This window comes from Centroberyx affinis, unplaced genomic scaffold (genome assembly GCF_046629955.1).
Source record: "Centroberyx affinis isolate AG114_WGS23_722 - 3 ecotype Tasmania unplaced genomic scaffold, CSIRO-AGI_Caff_v1 ptg001226l_1, whole genome shotgun sequence".
NCBI lineage: Eukaryota > Metazoa > Chordata > Actinopteri > Beryciformes > Berycidae > Centroberyx > Centroberyx affinis.
Window position 1 is genome coordinate 49,451 of NW_027279740.1, and position 13,242 is coordinate 62,692.

The following is a 13,242-nucleotide window of genomic DNA, read 5'->3' on the forward strand; positions in this document are numbered from 1 at the left end:
GTGTGTGAGTGTGTGTGTGTGGGGGGGGGGGACAAGAGAGAGAGAGAGAATATCCACATGTAATAATGTGTATCCCCACACACACATCAACATGTCATAATTTGTAACAACTAAAAATACATGGTTAACTATATACATATACAGTATATGGGACAGCCACCTCCTGATAGAAAGTAGCATCTAAATGCTGATTTTATATATATTTATTTTTTTACTATCTCATTTAACGCCTTGGACTTAAATAGACCCTAACATCATTTTAATAATTATCTACAATCTTAACACTTAATTGTTTTTTTAAATAATTTCCTTAGATGCAGACTGCAATTTGAACCATTTCTGTAGAATTGCGCATATACATTGTTTTTTTTCTCTGTCACATTCTCTTATGCACACACACACACACACACACACACACACACACCTGGAAGGGGCATCAGACTGTGGTGGAGCATCACCTCTCAGCCGCTGATTAAGTAAAGGGTTTGGGCAAATATTTTGGAGACGTGTTGGACGTCTACACTGGAGTGAATGGGAGAGTGAAAAGTGGAAAGCGTCTCTGATCTGCAGGAAAAACAGATTAGGACGACCCCAGTGTCACTTGGAGCTGAGTTACAGTTCAAATAAGACAAACACACCGGAGAGAATGTCAAACAGCACCAGGCCTCATCTCTCTATTGCTGTTGGTTACTTTAAATTATCAAATGAACAAAAACAATTTAGAAATATAAAAGCTTTTGCTTGTTTTGTTTTTAAATCTCCATGTGAAGAATTTTGAAATCTTACATTAAAAGACGTTAAAAGCAAAAAGCAAAATAATTCCCATATTTGCAGTTGTTTAAATAAGAAATATTTCAACATGGTGCTATTTTCCTTCAGTGTATTATTGGCAGCAAATTTATTTTTCGGAGATAAAAAATAACATTATGTCCAACAAAAACATTTATCTCACATGGCTCATGATGGGAGAAACTACCTGTTCATGTTTTAATCAAATGCTTTCCAAATTGTCTCATAATTGCCTATAATTGAACACACACTGTGCAATTTTGCTGTTTCATGCCAGTATCTATTTACTGCAATTGGTAAAATCATGCTGGCATTATGTTTGTCTCAGCATTGACAATCACTGTCATCTCCGCTGTTCGTTTACAAAGATGCTTCCACAAATTTTTTTTTTTCCTGACAATATCACCAAATGAAACAAAAAAAAAATCCATTATATTTACAAAAAAATGCTTAAAAAATGTAACTCTCACAGACCCCAAACAAATTATTTTAATTTTCAAGTTAAGCCGTGACTAAGCTCACATTCATTCAACACCATTCTCAAAGAACCAGCCCGATGCAGTCCTCATGTCCATTAAAAAGTGCTTTCCCCTCAGCACAAGTGGTCCCCATTGCTTATATTTACAAATTTGAGATACATTATACCGGCATAAAATGCACACCAATGCTTGGGAGAAAAGACAAGCTCTATGACAGAGTGGAGGGTGGTCTGAACACATCAGTACTCATGACTCCATGCTGGGATCATTTGTTTCCAGACAAGAGGGCACAAGGGTGGGAAAAAAGAATATAAGACGACCAGGAGATGTGGGAGGTGTTGAGGGGCGGGAGGGCGGGATTTGGGGATGAAATGTGTGTGTGTGTGTGTGTGTGTGTGTGTGTGTGTGTGTGCGTGTGCACTTGGACAGATGAGTGTGTTTTATCTGTCTCTGTGTACTTGTTTATATGTGGATCACTATTCTTGCTTTGCCACTTTAAGCATTCTGGCTTGAATTAGACACAAGAGACAAAAGGCTTCATATTTGTGCTTGCATGTCAAGGATTACTTGTTCCATTGAATGTGTCCCCCCATTATCTGCTTATCACTCTCTGTGCTCTTTAATCTCTTTCTTGTCTCTGCTCAATGGCTTCCTCTCACTGTCTCCCCATCACAAATGTAGCCTTTCTCCCCCTCTATTTTTTAACACTTACAAAACTGAAAAGGCCTGGCCTGGTCTGGGCCACCTGGAAGCACCAGTGGAGCTTTCTCCCAGGCCTGGCTCCCTGCCACTAGCCAGCTGTAGCATTGTGAGCGGCCCATCTCAGTTAATTCCATGCATTGCAATTGTTGCTGGGCGCTGTTTACAGCCACCTCCTACTCCGCCTGGGTAGCCTCTCCGATTGTCCCGGGGCCTCCCTTGTTTAATACTGTTTTGCAAGTTATTAAGCCCTGGAAGTCCATTAATCACAGTTCATGGGCTGTGTAAGCCCACACAAGGCAGGCAGAGGTGGGGGATGGGGAGGCACACTCGCTTCCCTCAATGGGCTTAGACGGTGGTCCATTCAGATCCCTAACGAGATCATTACCACTAACTAAATACAAACCTGACCCCACGACCCGCTGGGAAATTACGTAGGAGCTCCCTGGTGCAAGACATTAATATACCCCCCCACACACACACACACACACACCCACCCCCCACCCAGCCCCCCATCTCCACCCCACCCGCTTTCTTGCAACAGTGCGTAAACGCCCACCCCCAAAGTCTCCCAACGCAACCCCATCCCGCTCCCCTACCCCCTCTTGTCCATTCTCACTTTCTCGCCAATGGACAGAAAACTAAACCTGTCATCAAAAGGGGCCTAATCACTGCTGTGATTGTGGTAAACCAAGCCTGACAGACATTTCACTGAGGCCTCAATGGCCACATCAGTGCCACCTCCCTAGCCCCCCCCCCCTTCTTTCTCCCTTTTTCTCTCAGTCCCTCGCTCTCCCTTTTTACCAGGCCTCTGGCCAATGAGCAACAAACACCCGGGGGCTTTTCAGATTACTTGACACACTGTGTCCACTTTTGGGAGGGAGACCACCTGGTAAGCTCATTTTAATACAAAACCAGTTCAGACTCCTCTCCCTTTTTCCCTGCTCCTCTAATTCCGCCTCTCAAGCCAAGCTACCACCATGAATTCTGTCTAATCCATTGACCCCCACAGAACATTCCTGGTTTTACACTCCTCGGAAGAGGCTGGATTTGGGCGGATTACATGCTTCCAGTTCTGTTTGGAGGCACCTGTGACTGGAAATGGAGGGAAGGACCAACAATGACAGTTCACAGTGGAACACAGAGAGAGAGAAGAGCGAGGAGCGAGAGATTCCCCCTTTCCCCCTCAACCTTTCACCCTTCATTTTCACTTTTTGGATCATGAGCAATCACCTCCCTTAATCTCTACCTGCAACTTTGCCATTGTGGAAGGCAGGTTGGATGTCCACAGAGCCACAGCATGGCTACTGTGTGGCCCGGGGTGGGGTGGGGGGGTTTAAGAGGGATGAGAGAGTAGGAGTGAAGGGTGTGGGTGGAAAGAGAGGTTGGTTGGGGGGTTAGCACTGACTTTCACTTTAGCCCCCTCAGCTTATGTTAAGATGTTGTCACTTTCACCATCTCAAGTGTTGCCACTTCAGATGCCGGAGCTTAGCGTTCGCAATGGGCTCTGGGTGGGTGGAGGGAGGGAGAGAGGGCAGGAGGGAGGAAGTCTGGGAAGATTTCCATTTTAAACAAGCACAACTTTGTCACGCTGTCACCTGACCGCCGCGGCACCCCCTCTTCAATGTTCCCCAACTTCCTCTCTCTTCTTCGCTCCTTTCGCGTCTCCTCCTCTTTTCGTCGCCTCTCCTCGTCGGTCTCAAGAACTCTTTAAGTCCGTGTTTCCGCCCTGAATTCCTCTGCCAATTTGATGAATTGTATCTCACAGCCTTTTGAGTTTTGTGTGTGAGGCACTTAATTGTTTCGCTCTTCTTCTTCTTCTACTTCTTTTTTTTCTCTTTCCAGGATATCATGTTTAATAACTGGCGGATGCTTAAGCTGTGCTTGCAGGGGTAGATGTGCATATTTTAAATTAGGTGTAATATCCCCCACTTTAATCCATGATAAGATCTCAATTGTTCCATGATGTGAAATGGAGATGCAGCGACAACCGGGGCTGAATTAAATAGAAATCTTAATTTACCTGGATATTATCCTCCAGTGAAATATAATCACTGACTGGATAACTGGGCACACCAGCAAATTCTTAATTGACTCTCAATGATTGTCACGGAACATATGCTTCAATGTAGATGCCGAGATTAGGAAAAGGCAGCTATCTGCTATAGAAAATAAATAAATAAATTAGCCAAAACATATGTGCACATGCAAACACACACACACACGCACACACATTCTCAAATTATCCACTCCGGAAAACTATAAATACAAAATTACACGCAAAATCTCCCAACACAGGCTGATTGTGGAGTGTCTACCTGGCACTGTGTTGATTGTTCCTCAACACTGACCAATTGTAAGCTCATAATGATGATCTCTGGCTTGACAAGTGATTTTAACCCGCCTGTGGGCCGCCCCCGCACCGAGTCACAGATCAGCCGCCCCACGTAAACAAAAACATTAGGAGAGCGTTCCACATTTAAGAGCACGCTAATTACAGTCATTCCCATCTGAAGTACTTTCTCCTGCAATTTGCTCAGATCACCAAACCTCCAATCCCTCTCATGTAAACAAATAAACTCTCGCGCAACAAAGAGATAAAGCAAATAATAAAATAGACACTGGCGCTATCGGAACTCGCTGGGGGCACCGCGTTTGAAGTAGGCTTCAAATAGTATCATACTACTCTACAGCGCCGAGTCCTAGTGTTGTGTGTATCCCCAGTGAGGAATAATTACAAGGGTTGTTGTTGATGCGCTCAGCAAAACAAATAATTAACTTTCTAATGGCAGAATGGAGATGAATGCACTGAGGGAAATAAAGAAATACTGTGTTTTGTAAAATTGTTCAAAAGCAAAAATAAAGTATTTACATTAAATACCTGTTGACTAGACACAAATACACACACACACACATACACAGTAAACTTTGAATGCTTCATATTCACATTTCCATTTAGCTTATGGTGTGTTTCAACAGAAGGAATGGAGATGAGCTTTTAAAGGTGACTAATTGATCTGACCTCAACAGGTGTAAAAGATACAATTGTCCCCCCAGCCGCTTCTCGATACAGAGGACCTAATTACCAGCTCTCCTTAGGATCCCTCCTTATTCGTACTTGGTCTGAACCTCTCACCTCTGCCCATAGGGAAGCACCAGGGCCGATCCACCGGGAGCAGTTAGGGGAGGGGGGGGGGGTGAGTGTCACCGCAGCCCTCTGCAGCCCTCCAGGTGAGTGTGTCTCTCCGCCGGTTGGGGGAAATGAAGCAAAAATGATGGAGTGTTTGTTTTCTGACATTTTGTGTCCCCGCGGCCTCATCAGGGCCGAGCCTCACAGACGTCAAGTGTTAATTTAGGGCTCCTGCCGAGCGTGAGCCTGTCAGCGGCGAGGCTCGGAGAAGGGAGGTGAGCTCTTGCAGAAAATGACCCTTCTGGTCTGATTGTCTCGCGGCCCGCAGACTGGCGCTGAGAGGAAAAACAAAGACACGGGGAGAGAGGTGGCAGAGTGCTAATGCACCACGCAGCAATTAGAGAGGCTTACCTGGTGGTGTGAGCACAGCACGCAAACACACACACACACACACACACACAAAAGGTACACTCAGTAAGGTAAATTTCTTTTAAAAAAGCACATACTGTACACTCAAATATATACACACCAGCTGATGTCAGTGTAAACCACATACAGCAACAGATACTCAAAAAGAAAGACTGCGGCCTTTTGAAAGGACTTGCTCGCTCAGCCAACCATGCTCTCTTACACACAAACACACACACGCCCACCAACATACACACACTTTCACCCCTTGACTATCTCACTTAGTTACCATGGCCCTTTCCCAGTGGATGGCTTCCCTCCACCTTTTAGCCCAGTGATTAATTGGCCTGAGCTTACGATAGTCCAACCCTTTATTCTGTGAAACTTAAACAAAAAGACGGGGCTCTCTAAAGATTACAGCAGCGCATTAACCACAGAGTGAACCATGAAATTGCTTTTTCCCCTCCTGCAGTGTTGTGACTCTATAGTGGTCACTGCCAGTCATGGGGAATGTGCACGGGCATTAGTGTTACATCACTGACAGACAACAAAACAGGCCGTGTGGGCGGAGCTTAGCCCGCCGATGCAGATCAGCTGACCGATCCAGACCAATGATGAAACAGATACACAGGTATGGAGGTGAGGAAAATAGGGTTTCTGGAGATAATGGCTAATGCATGTTTCATTCTGCAGGAGAGTCAAGTTTTTTCCAAGAGAGTCCAGTACATCAAATTCATTGTGATAAAGAGGGTTTAGAGGGCCGTCATGTTGGAGGAAAAGGTTAATTCCGTAATTATTTCAGTGTGAAAAATAAATAATGTACCCTTTGCCGTTTCCATCATTTCGCTAATTCGCTTGGAAATTCATTTTCTTTTCCTTTTTTTTTTCACTCCACCTAGCCCAATTCAATCACTTGAGTTCATCTGTCTGTGTTATGCAAATCTGAGCGGCTGAGATTGAACCCATTTGAATACCTGGTTCAACTCATGAGCGGAGGGGGCTGATAGAGAAGATGAATTCTTCCATTTCAATGCGCCTCCCTTTTTCACCCAATCGTGCAGTATCAAGGCTACCTTTTTACATGGTGCTCTCATTTATTTTATCCCATTGCACAATGCTGCTCTCGCTGTCAAATGTATGAATAAGGAGAGGGAGTCTCGCTCTCTCTCTCTCTCTCTCTCTCTCTCACTCATGCTCTACAGAGAGGCTAGGTCTGGATCCAAGATCATGGACACTAGCAGTAGAGACCAGAGAGAAGGTCATTTTGATGAAGCGATAAGAGGGTTCATTTGGCTCTGATGATAGCCCTAAATATTCTCTACGTGTGTAATTGCCAGTTTGTGTCTTGATTAAAAAGAATATTTTTTCATTGCATATAGGTAAATCACTGGTTCACTGAAATGGGCAGAAGTGTTGGCTACATGACTTCCCCTCTCTCTGGCTGGGGTTTTGATTGACAGCGAGCCCCTGGCCTGAGGAGGGCCTAGGCCGGTGTCTCGGAGGCATGCGTATAACGCTATTATTCCAACTTATCCCTGGGAATAAGTCCAGGCAGCCAGGGGCGCAGCGGGAAGCTAATAGACTAGGCCAGAGGAGCCCCCCTGAGGCTCGGTGCATTGTGTCAAGGCCTTGTCTACTTCACACACATTAAGGATCACATGCCACAATTTCACAGTACAGCAGGGGGACCAGCCCCCAGCCCGGGCCCTGATTGGCCGGTGATGGATGGTGTTGACAGTTACAAGCCGAGTAGCAAGTGTAGCAACACAAAGGTCAAGGTTGAAGCTGCCAGTGTGGTCTGGTTAACAATGGAAGGTCTCCATGGTGGGAAAATGCTGTTTATACTAAACACTAACTATGCAGTGTGTTACATGGACACAAAGGGGCTTTAGTCTTTTGAAGCCACGGTTTTGGTTAAACAGCCAGTGTTACTAACTACAGTATTTACCATTTAGGCCTGCTTAAAACGTCCAAGTGAAAACATAATGGTCATTTAAAAAGTCCCATTATCAAAAACAAAACCTCAGTAGAATTTGACATTTGCATGAGGAAACCACCTTCTCCCCATTAAAGATAACACTGGCCGCTGTATTCCGTGCCACATCACCCCGAGAAGGGGAGAATAAAACAGTTGTTCCCCATGCAGTGTCCTGCAGGAGTGAATTTTTTCAATATACCACTTCAGGTTGAAGACATTTCTACTGTCATTTTCCTCCAGTACTTCAGTGTAATTCTTTTTTTTCCCTCCCTCTCCCCTCCATTTTTCCCTGGCGACTGCAGTATGTGGCAGTCTGAATTGTGTGTTATTACCCAGCAGGAGACAATATCATTACCACATATTTGCTGTCAAGGGTCTGCAAAGAATGGTGCTGTCTTGGGCCTCACTGATCTAACAACCTCACACAGGGCTCCAGAATTACCCACTCCTGGCTGGGGGAAGTCAAACACTACCAGTTAGAGAGGGGAGTGAACAAAAGAGAGTTACCCTATCTCTCTCTCTCTGTCTCTCTCTCTCTCTCTCTCTCGAAGATGGGAGGAGACACACCTCCACTGCGCACAACAGTGGATGCTATTCTCCTGCGCCTTGATAGAAATATATGTTTGGCTCAAGTGCTGAATGATATGAGACTGCAAGACAGACACAGATGGGCATGTATGACAGTCTGTCATTTTAGATAAAGAGAAAAATTGCAATCTCTGCTGTATATTATTAGCGATGGATGGGTAGCTCATAATTGCCACCACTTCTATCAACTTCCAGCTAAGTACTACCTCTAAAATATACAGACTGTATGCAGAAATAAGGGGGAAGCATGTCACACTGCATCCAATCAGTGACAACGGGGGTATATGCGTAGACAAAGACATGTCAAGTTTTGTTTGTGTTTGTTTCCCTCTTAACATATCTCTTGGTGACAGGGGTTTCAGCTCCGACTATTGAGCATTTGAAACCGTACATGGAGATATGTAGTATAATGTCTGAGAAAAATAACTTCAGAATGGCCAAACAATCCCTTTCATGAAAACTACTATTCAGACTTTGTAACAATGTCTTTCTCATAAGACAAATAGAATTGCTATCATTTCCGTTGACAGCATACAACAAACAGACCAACAGTTTATGCATACTGAGTGACAAAGCCATCTATTTTCTTTCCAGAAAAACAGGCAATACACACTCTGGCAATTGAACCGCAAATGAGGAGTGAAAATTCAAACTTCCTTTCCCATCCACCATCATTTATACAAGCCATAGAAATATTTGATTGCACTTGCATATCTCCTCACGCTTACTGGCACTAAAGAATCAGCCGACCAATACACGGCCATGTAAACAAAGTCTGGACCTCTATATGAGCCTATCATTTAAGAATCCAAGAGAATCAAGCCTGCAAACAATCAGGAGGGAGAGGAAGAGAAACTCTGTGAGAGGTCCTTCTTCCAGTGCTTTGAAGGTGCAAACAGAGACCCTTATTTAAGGCAAGATGTGGCTGTGCATCCTTGATACACCTCTGCTTTGAAACAAGGCAAGAGTCCTTGATTTTTTCAGAACAATAGGGGCCAGCCCTTGAGAGAGACACATTCATATTCATGAATTAAGCATCTATAGTGCTAAATTATGAGCATGCAGCTCCAGCTCGCCATCATTCTTCACGAGGGGTGGAGCTCTGAGAAGGACGGCTTGTAACCCATTTGTAATACCGAAATCATGCAGAAGACTCATGATGGTCAGCAGGAAGAATATTCTATATACTATACTATATTTTACATTTCTGGAGGAATTTCAAATTAATGAATTTTGATAACCTCTATAGGTGAAATATAGTGCCAGTATGAGGATATGTATGATAGGAGAAATGAGAATGCCTAGAAACATGCCATGATCAAGGTCAAGCTAATGTAGTCCAATGGTAAATACCTGGGCATTTCATTGTAGTGGAAAGTGGGATTTGCATCTCCAGTGCAGTTACTTGCAGTTTATTTAAAGGTGGACCACACAGGATGCTGTGTGGATGTATAATTTTAATTAATCTGGCGTTCCTGCATTCACCATTCTGCAAGTGATATCCAAGATCATGCATCAGTCAGATAAGCTATCTGACATGATATTAATTTTGAGCAGTTACACCCTACAAACAGAGAGCACTCAAAGACATCAGCTGATGGGACGATATGGAGGCGTTTTGAAATTGTTGCCACTAAATTAACCTGATTCTAATAGGATTTGAGGTAGATAACATGGAAAATTACTATTTTCTTTTCAAGGCAATACACAAAATGGAAGCGCTACAAATTGATTTCCATTTCCTCCTAGATGCCCCCCCATCCACACATTTTCATAATTTGAGATGAGGCGATATGGCATTAATATTCCCTATCTTATCTTGTCACATCCTGAAATTGTTGGAGAGGATATGATTAGCTGAACAATGGCATGAGAAACGCGCTTTATGAAGGCTATCCAGGTTTTATGACAAAGAGAGTGGAGAGGTGCAGAATGGGCCAGGAAGCAGACATGATGGCAGTCAAATGCCCTCGTTTCTGGATCTTGATTTGTCACAGCAGGGATTTGGAAGAGCCCAGGATTTGACGATACATCTATGCCCACCGGTGCTGGCCATTCACACATGATTAGCATTTTATTATTGTTTATAGGCCATTTAGGAAGGGGGGAAGACAGCCCCGAGCCAATGGTGCAAGGAGCGCTCCAAAGCACAGTGTTTTGGACTGGTTAAATGCACCATTAAGCCTTTTAAAATGAGCTCCACCCGTCAGAGGCTAAAAACAAACGTGGCTTTCTGGCTATCAATGGGCACCACTTAGAAGAAACAATGCCCTGTTGAGGCCCACCAGTTTCCTCATCAATGAACATCAAAGATGAATGAGCCCGGGCTGACAGCTTTGTTTTGACTCCGATACCCACAAAGCCCCGCTCAATATCATCCTGGGCCCGCTCCTCTGGGCTGCCCTAACAGGTGCGACCCCTCTTCTCAATGCACCGTTTGACAAGACCAGGGACGGGCAGGGGTAGCAAGGGGCTTTGGTCCACATCCGCCTTAATCCATCCTACTATAAAAACACTTTGAAAAACAAACGTTTGTTTGGCCAAAGTCAAAGCCCTGGAGCCTGGGGCTCATCCGTCTGTCTGCCCAGGCTTTCTCCCCTTTATTCCTGGGCCTTTTGTCAGGGCTTCAACTCTTCCCTGCTCATTTGGACAGGACATTAAACGAGACCCGAGAGGATCTGATTTCCAGCCATTTCCCACAAGAGGAATACATACAGTTACAACAGCCAATTGTTTGGATTATGATAACAGCGCCTGGAGGAGAGGAAAGAGAGCGGAAAAGAGAGGGGAAATGTCCAACAATCTCACAGACCAAAACACTGTGTAAAAGAAAAACAACAACCAGCGTCGGAAGAAGTACAGAAGAGGATCAAACTTGATTATCATTCAAGTTATTCTTTAGATGGGAGGCATTTTAAGCCGGTTAATTTCCGAGCACCCTTTTCTGTGGCGAGGACTGTGCGTTTTCTGCCAGTGATAGGCTCCCGCTACTTCATGAGGAGATTAGAGCTCCTCCACTCAGGGATATAGAAAGGCCTTCAGCCTGGCAGAGAGAGAGGGAGCCAGTGTTGAGCATTTTAATCTAGAGTCACAGAGATAAGATGCAATGGCAGATCAATATGTGCTCTATGGTGGCAGCTCCCTGAGACCTTGTCTCTCTGTCTGTGCACTGAGGAGCCTTTACCCTGTGTGCCCCATGGCTTCATTTCTCCACAGACCGGCTATCTGCACTGACTGTCTTTCACTGACATCTCACACCTGGGCACGTTGAAACCACAGACACCACGCAAAACAGTGAATATCTAAATGGGATCGCCTGTGAAATTCACGATGATAAATCTCTCCAGGAATCACCCAGTTTGAATATTCGATATCGCATCTGTCCCCGGTTACCTCAGGGGGCAAGACAGGTACGATAACGGATATTCAGTGGAGTGATTAGATAAAAGAATGCAAAATTCTTCTTGGATTGTGGGAGATGCATAGCAATGGTATTTGCACTCTGCCATGTCTGTGTGACTGAAGTAAAGTGTATAGGCAGCATTCAGGATGTCATTTCTACTTAATTTGCTCTCCTTTGCATCACTACGGCATTCCATCATTCTGGTATCATCAGATGCACTGTCGACGTGGAGGCCCAATAAAAAAGATAAAATGAAAATTCTTCTGTGCTTTTGAGAAGCTTCGCTGTGAAAAGTGAGACACCTTGAACTCCTCTAATTTCCAGCCAGATAAACTGCTCCCACAGCAAGCCATTATGTTTTAAGGAGACACAAAACTCTCATTCACGTACGCTCACGCAGACATCGTTAGCACACACAAGTGGGTTATGACTTCTCTCTTTCATGTTGATTTTCAGCAGTCTTTCAATGCAGCCCACATTCTCCTGTGTTTACCCCTGTCCTTCACATTTCAGCATCCTGCCTGCTCTGATGCTTTTGACATGACTGTGTCCAGAACAGAAACAAATCACTAGAGGAAAAATGCAAGGTATTGTCTTGTATTTTTTTTTTTTCTTCATCCTGGGCAACAGTTCAGATACGGCAGAGGCTCGGAGCCAACTCATCCCTGACAATCCTTAGCAAAGCGCCGCAAAATAGAGTACAGAACAAAATACACATTTGTGAGCACAATACATTTACTGTAGAAGACAACTGCAGTGCACTGGGTAAGGTTGGAGGGTGCGTGTTCACGTGCGCGTATGTGCGTGCACGTATGAGAGTGTGTTTGTATGTGTTTGTGCGTTGTGTGACAGCAGACCTCGCTGAGGAGGACTAGCAATCACTCCATTCAGCATCTGCTGCCACACAGCTCATATTGTCAGTCCCCAGTTTAAAGAAACCTTGAGCGCCTTCAAAGATCTTTTCAAAGCCTTAATCCTAATAGGTCGCGGTTTGTTCTGTCACATCAAAAGGGGGAGAGAGGGAGGTAGGGGGAATAATGCGTCGGGGGCTGGCAGAGATTCTTAAGGGCGGAAGATTGGCAGAGGATTTGCAGTGCGGGGAGGACTGAAATCTGAAATATCGGCCACAGAATGCCTGCTGTAACAGATATGAAATAGGTCTTCTCAACAGCATGAAAGGCTGACATTTCCAGAAAGTTTGTCATGAGAAGGCCCTTTTATTCCCCCTCGTCTATCTGCGTTTGTACTGCCACCTTGTCCATAGAGGAAATTCGCAAGTGTCACTCTAACAGGTTATAGAACAGGATTGGACATTTTAGATTTTTTTTCTTCCACCTCTTCCCTTTTCATTGAATGTTTAGAATTTCCAGTGAGAGACCAATTGAGTTAGGGCCATTTTAGAAAACTGCCTTCTGCATGGCACTCAAGTTAAAAATCCACATTCAGCACCTTTCCTGACCCGTGTTATAGCCAACTGAGTGAAATCTCACTCGTGAAAAGAGGTTACTATTCCGCAGCATTTAATATGAATCCAAGAGTATGCTGTATAATATCTTATTACATGTATATATGTATCAAAAATATCATTTCCGGCATTTGCGAGATAAGAATGCTGACTTGATAAGCATATATAGTGCCCTCGATCTGAAATGCTTTGGTGACACGGGTGATAAAGTCTAAATCAAGTCTGCCAAAGCGTATAGTGGGTGTGAGACGTGCTACACCATGAGTGTCACTTGTGTGTTTACTCCTCACCTCTCTGACACTT